The sequence below is a fragment of the Nicotiana sylvestris genome, chromosome 5 (assembly GCF_000393655.2).
Source record: "Nicotiana sylvestris chromosome 5, ASM39365v2, whole genome shotgun sequence".
Classification (NCBI taxonomy): Eukaryota; Viridiplantae; Streptophyta; class Magnoliopsida; order Solanales; family Solanaceae; genus Nicotiana; species Nicotiana sylvestris.
In genome coordinates this window covers 102,981,235-102,998,647 of record NC_091061.1, presented here as the reverse complement: position 1 = coordinate 102,998,647, position 17,413 = coordinate 102,981,235, and positions in this window count along the sequence as shown.

Sequence of the window (17,413 nt, the reverse complement as noted above, 5' to 3'; positions counted from 1 at the left end):
AAGCAAAAGCTTAAGTTTGGGGGAGTTGATAACTAGGGATTATAGTTCATTTTACACTCCTTCTTACTTGAGTTTTGATTAAAATTGTATACAAAATAGTCCCAAAGGCTTACATGTTGTACTTGTTTGCATGGCTTGGTAAAAAAGGTGACAATTAGTCAAAACCAGCTCAAAAAGGAGTGAAACATGTACAAGTACCAAGAACAAGTCCAAGCACAGTGCAACAGATCCACTGCGGCCGCATTCCGTTTAGTGTGGTCCACAGTGAGGATATTCAAAGAGGTGCACATTTTGGAAACTCAAGCACTGCGGCCGCAAAGCATTTTGTGCAGACTGCAGTAGCCTCACCGCGGTCGCACTTCATTTTGTGCGGTCCGTGGAGATGAGATTCAGAGAGTTATGCAAAATGGAGACTGAAGCCAGCGCGGTTCGCAAGCCATTTTGTGCAGACCGCATTGAATCCACCGCGGCTACGGTGGCCAGATTTAGAGAATGATCAATTAAACCCAGAAGCCTCATTGCGATCCGCAGTGCATTTTATGCGGACCGCACTACCTCATTAGGGGTATTTTTGTCCAGAAAATTTGGCCTAGTATAAATAGTTTCTTTTCACATTTTTAGGTCATCTTTTGTAATCTATGGAAGACTAGAACACGTGAAAGGCTGTGCTAAGACATTTTGAGTAATTTGTAGCTAGATTAACATTGATTCTTCCTTATCTTAGCTTGTAATTAAATCTTATGGGTCATTCTTCATCTATCTATCAGTTTTCTTTCATTATTATGAGTAGCTAGACCCATTAGATAGGGTTGTGGCTCAACCCTAGTATGAGTATTTGATGGGTCTTTTGATTTAAGGCTTAAATGTTTATGGGTAGTTGTTATTTGAACTGATTTGTGTTTTTCATGTTGAATTAGTGGTTGCAAACACTAATTTGTGCCTATTTGACTTGGGTTCTTCTTGAGAAAGAGAACCTGAGTCTAGGAAAATTAGTCCAACAAGGAATTGGGGTGTAATCAAGATATTGATAGCCCCAATTAAAAGGGTTTAACCTAGAGATAGTAATACCTGACTTGAGCCTATATTGCTTGCACAATTTTGACACCCAATTGGTCTTGAGAAAGTCAATTAGGGCAAAGTCACTCAAGCTATCGAGAGGTCTAGAGTGAGTAATTCCGTGCATTGGCTATATCACAATCCCCAACTTAACTTCTTTGCCTTAGGCTTTAGATCCCATCAAGTATTCACCTAGGGGAAAGTTACTTCCCTAGTGTCTCTTTAACTAATTAGAAAATCTTACAAGCAAGCATTCTTAATTTGATTTAGCTTATCAATAGCATAAATATTAGAAGTAATATATAACCAAAAGATGGTTGGAAGAGTAATTAAGAGCACTACACATCTCTAGTTTAGATAGGAATCCAATTCCCACTTCTAGCTCCCTGTGGATTCGATCCCGACCATCTCGGGTAAAAGCTACTTCGACCGCTCTCGCCACTCCGTAGTGGTGTTGGGTTGGCTCCGATCACTAGTTTTTTGTGTTTTGTTAGTGGATGTCGGGGACATTTAGGGTGAGTGACAAGTGTACCAAGTTTCGAATCTACTCAAGTTCTCCTTGCAATTCTAGTATCTTTTGCTCCAGTCTCAGGACTAGATCATTTGGGGCCGGAGTACTACGGCCATCTGAGGTCTCTGCGTTCTCAATATTCTCCTTTCGGATTCCACTTAAGTCGTCCATCTTTGCTTTTCCTCTACCTTTTTGTTGCTTGGAGGAGGAGGAGGTGGAGGGCCTCTAGATCTGGTGTGGTATGCTGACGAGGCCAATATGAATGAACCAACCTAAGGGGATGAGAATAATAAAAATAAGGAAAAAAATAAAAAAGGTAAAAAGTCAGTGAGGATCCTGAAATGTTTGCAGTATTTAAACACATATTGCAAAAAATGTAAATTCGTGTCCTACTTTGAGGAACCTCGTTGTGCCCGAGGTAGGCCTAGCGACAAATAAATTTGAAAAACTTTAAATGCCAATAAATGCTTCATTTCATAATATAAAAATAGGTGAATCCCAAAACGACACTAAGATAAGAAAATAAGTCACTACTGGCACTTGGCCTTATTATATTTTTAGAAAAAAGCAAATAAATCTAGCTTATTTGGTCCTAGAAGGACCTTCCCTAGATTCGATCTTCCAGACTACGTCATATAGATCCCCCCAGCTCGTGCAGCCCCAGCAACAAGTAGGCTCTAGCCAGATGTCCTCCTTCAGCTCCTTTAGCGTTCTGGCAATTTTCAATTCTCTTTATGACTTTACCTTCAGCTCCACGATTTCTCGCTCCAGATATTACAGTTTCCTGTTAGAAGTAACTGCCATTTCTTTCCATTCCTCGACCAGTCTTGCATTCCTCTCATGTATTTCTCGGTATTCATTTTCAAAGTCGTGAACCCTCTTGCGCAGTTTGTTGTATTTGACTTGAGCTTCAGCTTCTTCATCTATGATTCTATTCCCTCGACCGGCCCCTGGTACCACCATTCCTTTCAGATTGTCCTCTAACCATGCCGGGTAGAGAGGCTCGCATCCTGCATGATACTTGTCTGGCTCAACGATGTTCTTTTCCACAATGATTTTGCAGTGCCACATGTGCTGAGCTTGGCACTTGTAAGGGACGTCGTCGTCTTGAAAGTCAACCTTGAAATGACTCATCTTGACAACCCTTGGTACAACCTGTTTCCTGACTACTTGCTTCATAACTCAGATAGGGACATATGGGTATATCCCTCTCAACCCGATCAGCACCAAGTGCAGAGCATCCCTGGATCTGATGATGAATTCGTCTGTTGGGAACCATTCAAACATCCATTGCACTTGTTCGTCGGCCAGATTGTCGAAGAACTCTACCCATTCTTTGGCACTTTCTGGCTAAGCAAATATGTCTGGAATGTAAGTCATCCGCTTGGGGTGATGGAAGGCAATATGGTCGTTCCAGCCCTTCGCGGAAATTCTTGGCGATAGCGACCCTTTTGGAAATGCTCCAACAACCATAACTGCAGCAACAAGTTACAACCCACGAAATACTTGACCCCTCTTTGACAACACTCCAAAGCCATGTAGATGTCGGCTATGATCATGGGGACTATGGTATATGTCTGTCCATTAATCTCTTCCATCAAAGTCTTGGCGACCATGTACAACCTAGTGTGGATTCTTCCCTTTTTCATTAGGAACACTATCAGACCTAAGAAGCATATAATGAATATGAACACTCTGCGGTAGATGTGACCTAGAGAAGTGAGAGAGATCTCATCATAGTAGGTACAGAAAGACTTGCTATGGCCATACCTCTCATACAAGTATTTGAAAGGTATGTAAGATTCCTTTAAGCACACTAGGTCGACATTCTTCTTCAGCCCCATCATCTTTAAAAATCCCCTGCCAGTACGATTTTCTAGTACCAATAACCCGGGCTATCCCAAGTCAACCCTGCAAGCCCTCCAATTTTTTCTAGGAGTGGTGTCATTTCTATGTCGCCGAAACAAAACACAGCCCTTTCACTATCCCAGAATAAAGTGGCAGCCTCGATCAACTTGTTGTTTGGCTCAATATCCAGCAAGGAAAGCAAGTTACCCATGTACTTTCTCACATGTTTCTTATCACTTGACGAAACTTCCTCCCGCCAATCTAGCAGCAATGGTGGGATGTTGCTAAACATACCGAATTTGGGGACCTCGTGCCTCATTTTCTACAAAACAAAAGGGTTAGGCCTTACCCCTTTCAGACTCGAATATTTATATATTTACGATCAGCATATCGGCATTTAGTTCTCCAAATTAATGCACAGAACGTGGTTGTTTTCGTTGGGATTATGGAAAACTCGATGGACTTTTGGATGACGCTTATCTTAAGGGATCATTATGCGGACATCATATTGGTCTAACTAGGTTTGATCATGATGCATGCACAATTTTGACCAGAGTAAGGCTACTATGGGGTTTTAGACTGGTATCCTCAAGCGGACAACTTAAGAGGGAAGCCACGGAACCATCGACTTCACCGTTGATCGACTGGTTTTACCGCAAATAAGCCTTTCCGAATTTAAGGGTAATAAATAGGAAGAGCACAACCACTCATTAAAGCGTTGCTATAGGATTTGATACACACGAGTGGAATATGATGTGGAGCATGATTTATGCGGCAGTTAATAACATGTAGTCAAGTATTTGCACGTAGGAAAAATAAATACAGTATTTCAATAATTGAAAGACAGTTACAGGAAAAAGAAAACAAAGAGATAAGTCAGTTTCAGGGGTAAAGGATCATAAATGCTTTAAAAGAAAATAGACAGTTAAATTCAAATAAGGGAGAAGGGTACGGGATAAGCATGCTTGGACTAATTCATAAGAGTAAGTTTGTTATGGTAAGAGCCTAAGTATATCCCCAACAGAGTCGCCATGCTGTCGCGCCCCCTTTTTCTCCCTCCCCTTTTACGGGGAAGAAAAGGTTTGGGTTTTCGACATTTATAGGGGGTAATAACTCATTTCCTTTTGGGAGTTGAGTATTTTGAAGAGTCGCCACCTAACGAATTATGGTGCGTTAGGGAACCTAGAGCGATTAACTCATAGATTGGTTTGCATTACCAGAGATTTAGGGTAAGGGCTCGAAATAACCTTGAGGGAAGGTGTTAGGCACCCCTCTTGATCCATAACTGTGAGTCCCGACCGAACTTATATTTATGAATTAGTCCTTTAACAGATAAGTAGTTAAAACAAATAAATAAAGCATATTGGGCATTGTATGACTCAAATAATGAGACATAGAATTTGAACAAGTTGTGTGCATAAAAAGTAAAGTTCTTAAGCAAAGGGGATTTGGGAAGAGGGGTCCTAGGTTGGTTAGCCTACAGGATCACCCCACGCAATGCCCGGTAAATACTCCTCAATGAGGGGCTACACGTGACATTAGCGCGTAGTCATCATATCCCGTTATACCCAAGTCCCTCCCCTTGGTCATAGCCTAAAATGTTCTAATAACCTTGACAATGTCCTACGCGTGCACTACCCGTCCCTTCCTTGTGGTCCTAGAGGTTTTTAGGACCTCTAAAGCTGGGCAATTTTAGATAACCCCTAAGGTGCTTAAAAGGAGAAAATTCTAGGTGACAAGCAAGAACAGTTTAGGATTGCATATAAAGCAAGTTAGAGGCTCACCATTACCTCCTCAAGCATATCACATAAGTGCACGTCTTCAAACAACATTCAAACACTTAAGAAAACAAATCCTAGAACATGATATCTAAGTGAGCAGAGGTTATAAAGTACTGAGATAGGCCAATATGTGAAGGATCCTATTTAACTTGTCTACCGATTAGACCTGTTAAATCTGAACAACTTCAAGTAGTAGAAATATAGTTTCAGAGTTGCAGAATTTAAACTCGCCCTATAGGCTTACCTAACCGCTGAATAGTGGTGTCCCAAGAGCATGATAACTATGTTTGATATAGTAAAACAATGGGCAGATTTTAAAACAGACTCTTGAATTCCTATAGGTATGATTTCTAATAGTAAATTAGGGCAGTACTTGAAAGAATTCATCTGAGGAAAACAAACCACTGATTAGGCCAGTTTCGAAGTGAACTAGCAGGAATTCAACTGACTAATTTGAACTAAACTGATTTTAGATTTATAGGCAGAATTTCTAATGTTGTTCCTTATAAGCATGATATCTAGTTGTTAAGAGATGATGTTGGAAACTTGTAGTCATGATATTTAATGAAAACAAATGTAATTACCCGTTATAACAGAACTTGAACTGGATCACATTCTATAGATATGGTATCTACTTGTGAAGTTGATTTTAAAACCTATAGACATGATTTCTATAATCAGAACCACTTGAAATCTATAGGCATGATTTCTAACATGGTAAGGCAAACATAGCAAATATAAAATCCTATAGGCATGGTTTCTACCTATATTACCCCACAAATATGTAACTACCCACCCCTTTTTCACTAAACTCCCCAATATTTGTTTACAAATTATTACAAACTAGATGAATGAATTACATAAATAGATAAAAGAAAAAGAAGAAGTTACACTATAGGGAGCCTGGAGCAGGCCCAAGTGATTTCCCAAACCTCCAATAGCCTCAAATACCAATTTCATAGACAATATCATTGTCTAGGTGCGTCAGAGTTCCCTAAGGATCTCAAGGATCCCGGGCAGTGCTCACACCTAGACTTTGTAACCAAATTGAGCAAGTGCAGTGTGGAAGGGCCAGCTTTAGTGTGCCAGAGTTCAGAGGGATCTCAAAAGGATCCCAAGGCAGTACACACACTGGAGGGGGCAAAACCTAGGGACTTAGGAGTAGAGTGAGAGTGCTTGACATAGTTTGAAAGGGTTTCAGTACGAAAATAGTGTTAAAGGATATTTGCTTGAAATAGTTTTGTAAAAACAACATAGGGAGTTATTAAATAAGACAATTTTGAAAAGGGTAAGGTGATCAACAATCAACAAACCAAATACAGAACCAGAAGAGGTTCATCAGCACTTCAATACATGGAATCATACAGGTATACACATTCACTCGGGGGTAATGAGGGATTTGGGGTAAGTGTAGGGCACATAGTAAGTACAGGTGCACATAGGTGCAGAATCAGAGAAGCCTTGAAAGGGGTTCAAGGGATTTTAAGGTACAACATGAACTTCAGAGTTAATACAGAATCAAACAAACTTAGGATAGCCAACTACTTTACACAGGAAGGTGCATGCCAGAAATCATAGAAACATAGTCACATACGGGGTATACTAGAAGGGAATTCATGAGCAGGCTAATCCTAAGGGGGTATATTCAAAAGCATCTAGTAAAAAAGATAGTGAAGTAGACATGTTAGTTGCAGGTTGAACAACAAAACCATAGATAGAAGCATATTAGAAACATGACAAATTAAAGTAGTAGGAGAAACATATTGTTTTGGGACTTGAATTGAAATTAGAACATACCAGTAAAGAGATAGTAAACACAAAATGAGAGAGAACCCTATAGTTAGCCTTGGCTTGCAGCCGACTAACTTAGAACAGTAGTAAGTAACACAAAAGAGAGCAGAAAGCTTTGAGTGTGAGAGAGAAAAAGAGTTTTTGAACCAATGTGTTTGTGTATTGTGTTAATAAAAAGCAGGGTACTTATAGTTTGAAAACAGGTAGGAAATAAGGCAAGAATCAAAGTTCAGCAATAATTATGGAACCATGTACTAATTAGAATCAAATAAATACAAGTACTTCCTTAATTGAGGGGTAATCAACCAATGGTAAAGAGCAGGACATGCTTTAAGGAAAGAAAATCAAGTAAGGCATTAGGTACAAAATAGACAATTAGGGGCAAATACACAAGGGTTCAATTAAGGAAACAGTTAGTGAAGAATCAGCCAATAACACAGTTAACCAAATAATCGAGAATTAGCATATAGAAAATTAGTGAATCAAGGACTTGAAATAATACTGATTTAAGGAGAATAACATAGGTTCCCATGAATAAGCAAATAAGCCAAGTTTAAACAGGAAGAATCGAAGGTCTAAAGGAAAGTTTTCCAAATCAAGCCAAGAAACAAGGAACTCAGAATCAATCAAAGAGAGAGTCGTGAGTCAGTGTTTAGCATATAAACAAAGTGAGACAAGGATAACCAGAGGCCGACACATAACTCTAGCAAGCAAGAAAGTTAAACAATACTGATTTGATGAGAGAGAGGCCAGTCTTGAACAGTAAAGATGAACACAAGCACATAGAATCGATGTAAGTTAGGCTAAGAAACTCAGTAGAAACATATTCAAAGCAAGATGGTCATAGAAACTCAAAAAAGAGAACCGGTAAACCATGCTGATACACAGAACCAAACGAGAAAACCTAGAAAATTAGGGCATTCAACATAGGCGAGTTAAAGATGTAGTAAAATAATAGAATCAATCAAGATGTGAAAGAAATAGAAGTTTAAACACAGAGAATTAGTTAAACAAGGTTTTAAAAGAAGTTCTGAAACCCTAGTTTTTTAGAAGAAGGTGAAAAACACCTAAAATCAACGATTCTTGTAAACACTTCAAGGATAGTGCAAAACATTAAAGAAACAAACTCAAATCATCCTAGATCTGTATAGATCTAGGAGGTGCAGAAAAGAAATTAGGGTTTCAAAAGAAACCCGTATAGAGATGAAGAAACCTGTCTAGAAACCCAAAGATCGTAGCAAATACAACATAATTTTGCTTGAAATCACACTGGAGTAGCCAAGAACAGGCGGGTGACGAACCCTAGATGCAAGTCGGCATGGCCTTGGGCCCTTGAAGACCTTAGAGAAGGCAATCATGACATGAGAGAAGCCATTGGAGGCTTAAGGGATGATGAGAGGTCATCGAAGGTGGCTGGAGATGGGAGGCCGACTTTGAAGATTAAGGTTAGGTTGAGAGTGTTTTGATAGAGGAGAGGATCTTAGGGCGGCGAATATGGAAAAGTGATTAGGGTTAGGGGGTCGTTTGGAATTAAAAAAGAAAGAACAAATACGGGTCGTTCAGATCAACGACCATGATCAGGGTTCTGGGTCGGGTAAGGGTATTTAGGGCCTGGGTCGGGTGGTTTAATTTGAAATTGGACTGGGGTATTGGCTTAAATTGAGGCTAAAATTGAAATATAATTTGGCTAAGTTTTAAATAGCCAATTTAACTCTATATAATTTATAATAAATAATAAATGATTTCTAAATATACTTTTGTGTACTAAAATAATTTAAAATAGATATTTAACATTTTAAAAATATAGACGATCAATTTTATGCATATAAATGTAATTATACATTAATAGGGCTAATATTGCAATTATATGCAAATTAGTTTAAAAATATAAATGCAATTATAAAAAATGCACAAAAAATATTTAAGCAATATTTTGGCATAAATATAGGGTTTAGATGATTAAATTATCACAACAGTAATTTGAAGGATAATTATTGAAATTTTATAAGTTAAAAAGGAAGAAATAAATCAATTTAAAACCTTTTAAAATTATAGAAAAATTATAAAAACTTTGTGCATGCTTATATATGCTATTTTGAAAGTATATATATATATCTATAAAAATATTTAGAAAAAATTGGGTATCAACACATGCATGACATCATCTGGCACAACGGCCTCAAGCCTACTATGTAAAACACATCAATGGGTCGGGCCTCCCCTTCTTGGGCGCCCTCTACTCTACTAAATACCTCATTGTGACACATCTATATGAAGTCTAGGACAATCTCTCGCCCTGTGGCTAGAATCCCCACACTCGAAGCAACCTCTCTGCTGACGTGGTTATGGAAACTGTGAAGTACGGGTACTCTGAGACCCATGAGCACCTGAAATACCGTGCGAAGCCTGAAGTGCAAACTGAACTGGATGACCTACAAAACCTCTACCATGTCGTACCCTGCCTCCAAAATAAGGACCAGTAGATCTCTCTGATCTGCGAGGCTTCCTAGTTTCCTTGTCCTCTCTCTCTTGACCTCGCTTTCCCTCTCTCTCCTGGTCCCATATGCCTTCTAATCAGCGAACTATCTCTACCACATGCTGAAATGAAATATCTGACTCTAACTCCCGAGCTATGCTGAAGTGAATATCATGCCTGAGCCCCTCAATGAACCTACCGGCTCTCTCCCTAACTGTAGCGACCAAAGCAGGTGCATGTATGGCCAAATCAATGAATCTAATGGCATACTCTAACACTGACATAGTGCCCTGGCACATTTGCTCAAACTCCACGTGTCATGCATCCCGGAGGGACTAAGGAACAAACTCTCTGAGGAACATCTATGAAAACTAAGCCCATGAAAGTGAAGTTGTATCGGCCAGGCTACCCAACTCATACGCTTGCCACCACTGATAAGCCGTTTCCTTAAGCTAGAACGTGGTAAAAGCAACCATACTTGTCTCCACAATACCCATAGTGCGGAGAATACGGTGGCACTCCTCTATAAAACCCTGATCACCCTCTCAAGCCAAACCACTAAAAGTAGGAGGGTCATACTTCTTGAACCTTGAAAGTCTAAGTTGTTCTTCCTCAGATGCTATGCTACAGCCCTAACCATGGGCTGAATTGGTACTACAGGCTGTGTCGCCATGACACCTGGAACCTAAAAAACATGAACTCACTACTCTGAAGTATGGGCTACGGGAGTATGAGCTACTTCCCCGGTCTATGAAGTAGTTGGTGCAACAGGAATGAACTCCGCCTGAGACAATGTACCAAACATGCTCAGGAACTATGCTAAGGTCTCCTGAAGTCCGGGGGTAACAGTAGGTACCTCCAGTACTTGTCCCCTAACCGGAGTTGTAGACGGCTCCTCAATTGCTGCTCTGGTTGGTGCTCTTGCTGCGACACGTGCTCCTTGTCGACCTCTTCCTCTAGCGACACCTGCTCCGGGAGCAACGTCATTAGTAACTGCAGCTTGTGTCCTTACCATATGTGAGAGAATAGAATGTCAAAAACTCAAAATCTAAGATCAATAAACTCGCACGATAGGAATGAAAAAAAGGAAACTGTCCTAATAGTTCCGCAGCCTCTCGAAGATAAGTACAAACGTCCCCGTACCGATCCGCAAGACTACTAAACTTGCTTATGACTCGTAGCACCTATGAACCTAGAGCTCTAATATCAACTTATCATAATCCAATCTTCCCATGTTGGGTGTCGTGATGGAACCTAGTCTTAGGGACTATGTAACCTAACAATAACTCAAATAAAAACAATATTTAACTAACATATGACAATTTTGAAATAGAAATCTCTATACAAATTTACAATCTCAAAACCGATAGTACAATCATAAGCTCTACTGAGTTTGCTAAAAAGCCTACAAATACAACTATTTCGAAATAGAGGTAAAACAGTGCAAATACAAAATTAGAAGGTGACTCCGAACGCAGCAGCAAGTTTACCTTAAGTTTCCACAGCAAAATCCGTACAACTAGTTAACGATTGACTGATTCTAAAATGCCTAGATATGTGCAAAAATTGTGTAGAAGCATAGTATGAGTATACCACAGTGGTACCCAGTAAGTATCAAGACTAACCTTGGTGGAGTAGTGACGAGCGACAGTCAAGACACCCACTGGACTACATAACCTGGACAAGTATAAGGGTAGAACTAACAGAATGAGATATCTCTACAAAACTACGCATAATGACAATGATAATATGGTACTTGCAATAAAAAATAGAAACAACAATTAGCAGCGGAACTCAATGAGTAGTAACACAATGGAGTAAGACGAACATAGTCTAAATCCGATGAGAGCAATTAAAGGAATGACAGGTAGCAACTAGATGAGAATAACCACTTTCACACTAGGTTTTATCCAATAATCTCCACGAGGTACCAAACCCCAAAATATTCACAAGTCACAGGTTCCAATTAGTGAACCTTAAACAATTGGCATCTTGTGCCCTCATTACAACATGTAACTACACGGAGACTCACGTGCCAATAGAGCCATTCTCACATAGAAGATAAGTATACAGGGATGTGTATGAATTATCAATAACATCATGATTCATCTTCTGAAACCGTTAAGGGTAATTAACTACGTGTATGCTTGTGCCAGTGTTCTATCACAGTTCAAATCAACTAGTAAGAGTAGAAACAATGAAAGGCACATATGAAACGATCATCTCGAAATGTACATGGTATAACTCACACCGAATAGGCATGCCACTACACAAATATCTACAACAAGAGTGCCCTCAAGTCATCACAATTCAATCCCCGACATAGCCCACCTTGTCTCACCACGTGCGCAATAATAAAGTAATTGCATGACTTGTCTCGCCATCCGTGCATAATAATATTCCCACCTTGTCTCGCCATACATGCAACCCACATATATAGCCTGCCTTGTCATGCCGTATATGAACATATCAATAGTAACAATAGCACGACAGAAACGTCGTGCAACACAATAACACCTGCATGACAGAAACCTCGTGTAACACAATAAAATCCGCACGACAAAGACCTCGTGTATCAATAACAACCACACGGCAGAAACCTTGTACAACACAATAACACCCGCTCGATAGAGACCTCGTGCATCATAATAACAACTTTACATTAGAGACCTCGTACAACATAATACTGAGTATAATAGCAATAATGACAAAAACACAAGAGTACAACAAGTAAATCAACTCAAGAGCTCTCGATCACAAAGAAACTGTAGAACGAGTTCACAAGGAGTAAACACAATAGAGAGTACTAGTCACAATAAGAATAGCTCAATAAGGGAGAATAATATGTAACAACGATCCCACAAAGTACAATTCAAAAACAAGGGAGATAACACGAGTCAATAATTCCAAATAAGGATAAGTCAACCATGATAAAGAATAACTAACTTCATTTAGGATTTAGCAATCATGAAATAGGTACAACAATTACAATTATGGATAAGCAACGAAAAGGATAATCATGACCTCAATTAAGGATAGATAATTACAGAAGAGATAATAAAAATTTCAAATAAAGATAAGCAGTTAGGAAATGATATCATGGTAATCGATGAGGCAACAATTTCAGTTAAGGCACACAAGAGTCAAATAGGCAATAAGAGTGGAACATGAAGCAATTAATTCCAAATAAAACACATAGAGGTGAGACTAGTGAATGGGGAACTTAACATAACAAAACAACTTCATATCTAATGAACATAAGAACCTAAGAGCCCTAGAAGGTCAATTTTCCACAAATAAGACTGAGCACGTACTCGCCACCTCGTGTACACGGACTTTACATGATGCAATTAGCAAAAAAGACTCAAATCATAAGGGGTAGTTACCCCACATGAAGTTAGGCAAGATACTTACCTCAAAGAAGATAGATCGTACTCTAAAATGGACCTCTCGAGTGAAATAACCTCCGGACGGTTCAACTAGCCAAATAACTTCAAAGCACAAATAAAACTCATAAGAAACTATTCTAGATAATAAAGCTTCAATCTTTATCAAAAACTAAAAATCAACCAAAAAGTCGACCCCTAGGCCTGCACCTCGGAACTCGACAAATTTCACATAATCCAAACACCCATCCCGACACGAGTTCAACAAAATCAAAATTATCAAATTTCGATACCAATTCGTCCCTCAAATCATCATTTCACATTTTGAAAGTTTTCTTCAAAATCCCCATTTTCCTTAACTCAAAACACTAATTAAATGATAAAAATAAAGACAAAATTGTGAGATATAATAAATTCTAGGTGAAGAATACTTACCCAGTTGATTTGCTTGAAAAACCTACAAAGAATCGCTCAAAACCGAGCTCTAGAACTCCAAAAATGTTAAAAATGGCTAACCCTCGGAATAGAGTATTTTTATATTTTGCCCAGGTATTTGTATATCGCGATCGCGAAAGAAAAAATGAGATCGCAAGAAGAAAAATGGCTAACGCCCAAAATGTACTACGCGATCGTGCACAAACCAGTACAATCAGGAAGAGGGAAAAATGTTGAGGCCAAGTACTGCACTACACGATCAAATGAGATTGCATGCGATCGCAAAAGGGGACGGGGAAATCACCAGCTGTACAACTGAGCTATGCGAACACAGGAAATGAGGTGCGAACGCGAAGAGAGCAGAAGCACATGTACACAATTGCGTACAGTCCTATACGAATGCAAAGAAGGAAAATGGTCAGCCCACCAAACAAGCCTTCACGATCGCGGCTTCACCTACGGGATCGCATCGAAGGGGACACCAGATATCAGTACAACTATAGCAACAATGAGAAAATGGCCCATACCCCATCTAAAACACACCAGAGGCCCCCCGGACCTTAACTAAATATACCACACATCCTAAAATACGATACAAACTTAGTCGAGACCTCAAATCGCATCAAGCAATATCGGAACTATGAATCCCACCATGAATCGAACTTATGAACTTTCAAAGCTTTCAACTTCTAAAACTCACCCCAAAACCTATCAAATCAATCCTAAATGATGTCAAATTTTGTAGGCAACTCCCAAATGACATAACAGAGCTATTCCAACTCTAAGAATCACATTCCGACCCCGATATCACCAAAGTCTAACTCTTGGTAAAACCTCTCAACCTTCCAAAACTGTAAGGCCCCGTAAAATTCTTCCTAAAAATCGGAATATCAAGGCCGAACATCAACGTTCTGATGGGTTAGCGCAAAGCATAGAAATTCCAATGTCAAAATGAAAGATGATTAACATGGATTTTGTGGTAGGATTACTTTGCACTCTGTGCAAGTTTGACTCAATTTGGGTTATTTTGGACCGACTCACAAAATCAACACATTTCTTGCCAGTCAAATCTACCGACACAGCGGAACTATATGCTCAGTTGTATATCAAGAAAATAGTCAGGCTTCATGGCACTCCAATTTCCATCATTTACGATCGAGGGGCTCAGTTCACAGCTAATGTTTGGAATAAATTTCAACAAGGTTTGGGTACGCAGTTAAATCTTAGCACAACCTTCCATCCACAGACTGAAGGGAAAGTAGAGCAGACTATTCAATCGCTCGAGGACATGTTGCATGCTTGTGTTCTTGATTTTAAAGATAGTTGGGATGATCATCTGCTACTCATATAGTTTGCTTATAACAACAGCTTTCATGCTAGTATTCAGATGGCACCATTTGAGGCATTATATGGAAGGAGGTGTAGGTCTCCTATTGGGTGGTTCAAAGTTGGAGAAGCTGAATTGATAGGACCAGACCTCGTGCATCAAGCTATGAAAAAGGTTAGGATCATAAAGGAACGGTTGAAAACTGCTCAGAGTCATCAAAAATCCTATTTGGATGATCGTCGCAGAGACTTAGAGTTCCAAGAAGGTGATTGGGTGTTCCTAAAGGTCTCCCCAATGAAGGGTATTATGTGGTTTGGAAAGAAAGGGAAATTGAGTCCGAGGTATGTCGGGCCATACATGATCATTCAAACGATCGGTCAGGTGGCATACAAGCTCGAGCTGCAACCCGAGATGTCATTGATACACCAGGTATTTCATGTGTCTATGTTGAAGAAGGTAGTGGGAGAACCGTCCGCTATTGTGCCGGTTGAAACTATTGAGGTTAATGAAGAGCTGTCATATAAAGAAATTCCAGTTGCCATTCTTGATAGGCAATTCCGGAAGTTGAGAAATAAAGAAATTGCCTTCGTGAAAGTATTATGGCAAAACCAGCAGGTTGAAGAAGCCACTTGGGAAGCAGAGGAAGAAATGAAAAAGAAGTACCCTCATTTGTTTGTATAGCCATGTAATAGCTTCTTTGGAGTTGGTTCCTATAAACCTTGCATCACTTGATTAGTCTATGTAAAAGCTGTTCCGCTTTGATTATATATTGCCTATGAGGTCATGGTTGGTGTTTTTATGAGTTATATTATGTCAGTGGGTTTTGTATATGTTGTTAGGATGTGTTTCGGTAGCTCTCTGATAGGTGGATAGGCCTAGTTATAAAGGAAACTCTGGCAAAATTTTCGGAAAATTTAGGGAGTTAGCCAAATTTGGGGTTGTTGGTATGTGGTGTGAAAACTAAGTTGCATAAGGTGCTAATAAATGAATCTTAGACCTCATTCGAGGACGAATGATCTTGGGGGGGGATGTAAGGCCCCTTAAAATTCTTCCTAAACATCAGAATATCATGGTGCCATGTTAGGGTTATGTGTTAGAAATTTGTTGAAATTGTTCAAACTTTTTGGATTGAACTGTGCATTAAAATGTTAAGAAAAAATGTTCGTAGAAGTATGCATTTCTGCGGCCCACTATGCATTTCTGGGCCAATTTTGATGTCATTTTTGTAGTCCAGTATGCGATCGCATATCCATTATACGGACCGCATTTTCGTCGCACATCTGTCCTTGGACTTTTGTGAAGGGAGATTCTACGGCGCATTATGTGACCGCAGAACAGGTCTGCAGACCGCATTGGCCGCAGACCTAGGCAGAAAATTGAGGCCCCTGGGGGCCACTTTTCGCGGTCACTTTGTGAACCGCATAACTCTTATGTGGCCGCATGAGTCGGGGCTCCATATTTTTAATTTTTAAATCCGATACCAGGTCGCTATAACTTATGCAATGGCTCATTTTGAGCCTATTTCCTAGTACTTTTAGAGTGAGAAAGAGGGTATAAGAGGGAGGAAATGTCCTTCATCAAAAAATTACTCCACAAATTCTTGTTTAAACTTTGAAGATATTCAAGTGAGGAGCCTAAATATTCATCATAGGAGGTAAGACTTCATCACCTCAGCTCTTAAAATTTAAACATAGTTGTAAGGGATCATTAGTGGGGTAATTAATGGAGATGAGGGTGATTACATTGCATGATGTGTTCTTAGAAGATATGGGGAAACTATAAATCAAAAATAGAGAGGCATGGGGAATGGGTTGGTGTAATGTTGCATAAAAGGGCCATAAAATCTTAATAAACACATAATGCTTGATAAAATACTCAAGTGAGCTAAGACTTTAATCATTTTTCTAATTATGGGTTCAATTGTGCTACATTGCTTAACTAGATCGAAGTTGCAAACCTTCTGGGACATTGTAGGAATTAAGGAAATAAATTGAGGTATGTATGGCAAAACCTCTTTCTTCTTAGAATCGAAATCCCTTGGTATCTATGGAATCGGTGTAAGTCTCTAAATTGAGCACACTAGAATTGACTATCCCAAATGTATCGTGTGGTAGAATATGTATTCAATATGTGTGCCAAATGCTTATCATGTCTTATCTTCCTATGTGAATATGTTTAACAATGTGGAATATGTGTTGAGAAAGGTTAAAAACTCATGTCAAAAAAATTGAATAAATATTGTTGTGCCAATTCATATGCAAAGTCTATATGTGCTTAGAATTTCCGAGCTTTTCCTTTATGTGTGAACATGCCTTACATGACAGGCCTTATTGTTGCTATGATAATGTTGTTGAATATGTAAAAAAGGAAACTTGAATTGTAAGATACGGCCAAGTTCCAAGAATGACTAAATAAATGAGGCTACTCGTGCCATGAAATGAAAGATGGGAAAGAAATGTGAATCGAGATGAACGATTGAGAGGGTGATGTCTCAAGTGAGATGGCCTAGCCGATCAGGCCGTAATCGGACACCATGCCGCACATATGGTGGTAATTATGCTGGATTGATTGATTGAAATTGTGAATATGGTGGATGTCTCAACGGAGATGACTTAGCCGATCGGGTCGAGATCAGACTCCGTGCAGAAACACGGTGGTATTGTGGATTGTGATACATGGCACTAAGATTTGCAACCTAATAAGATGGAAATTTAACCAGAAACCTTGTGATTCTTACTTGATGATTTTCGTATTGTTTTGAAACTCTTATTGTACACCATGACTGTTTCCTCTATGTTTTAT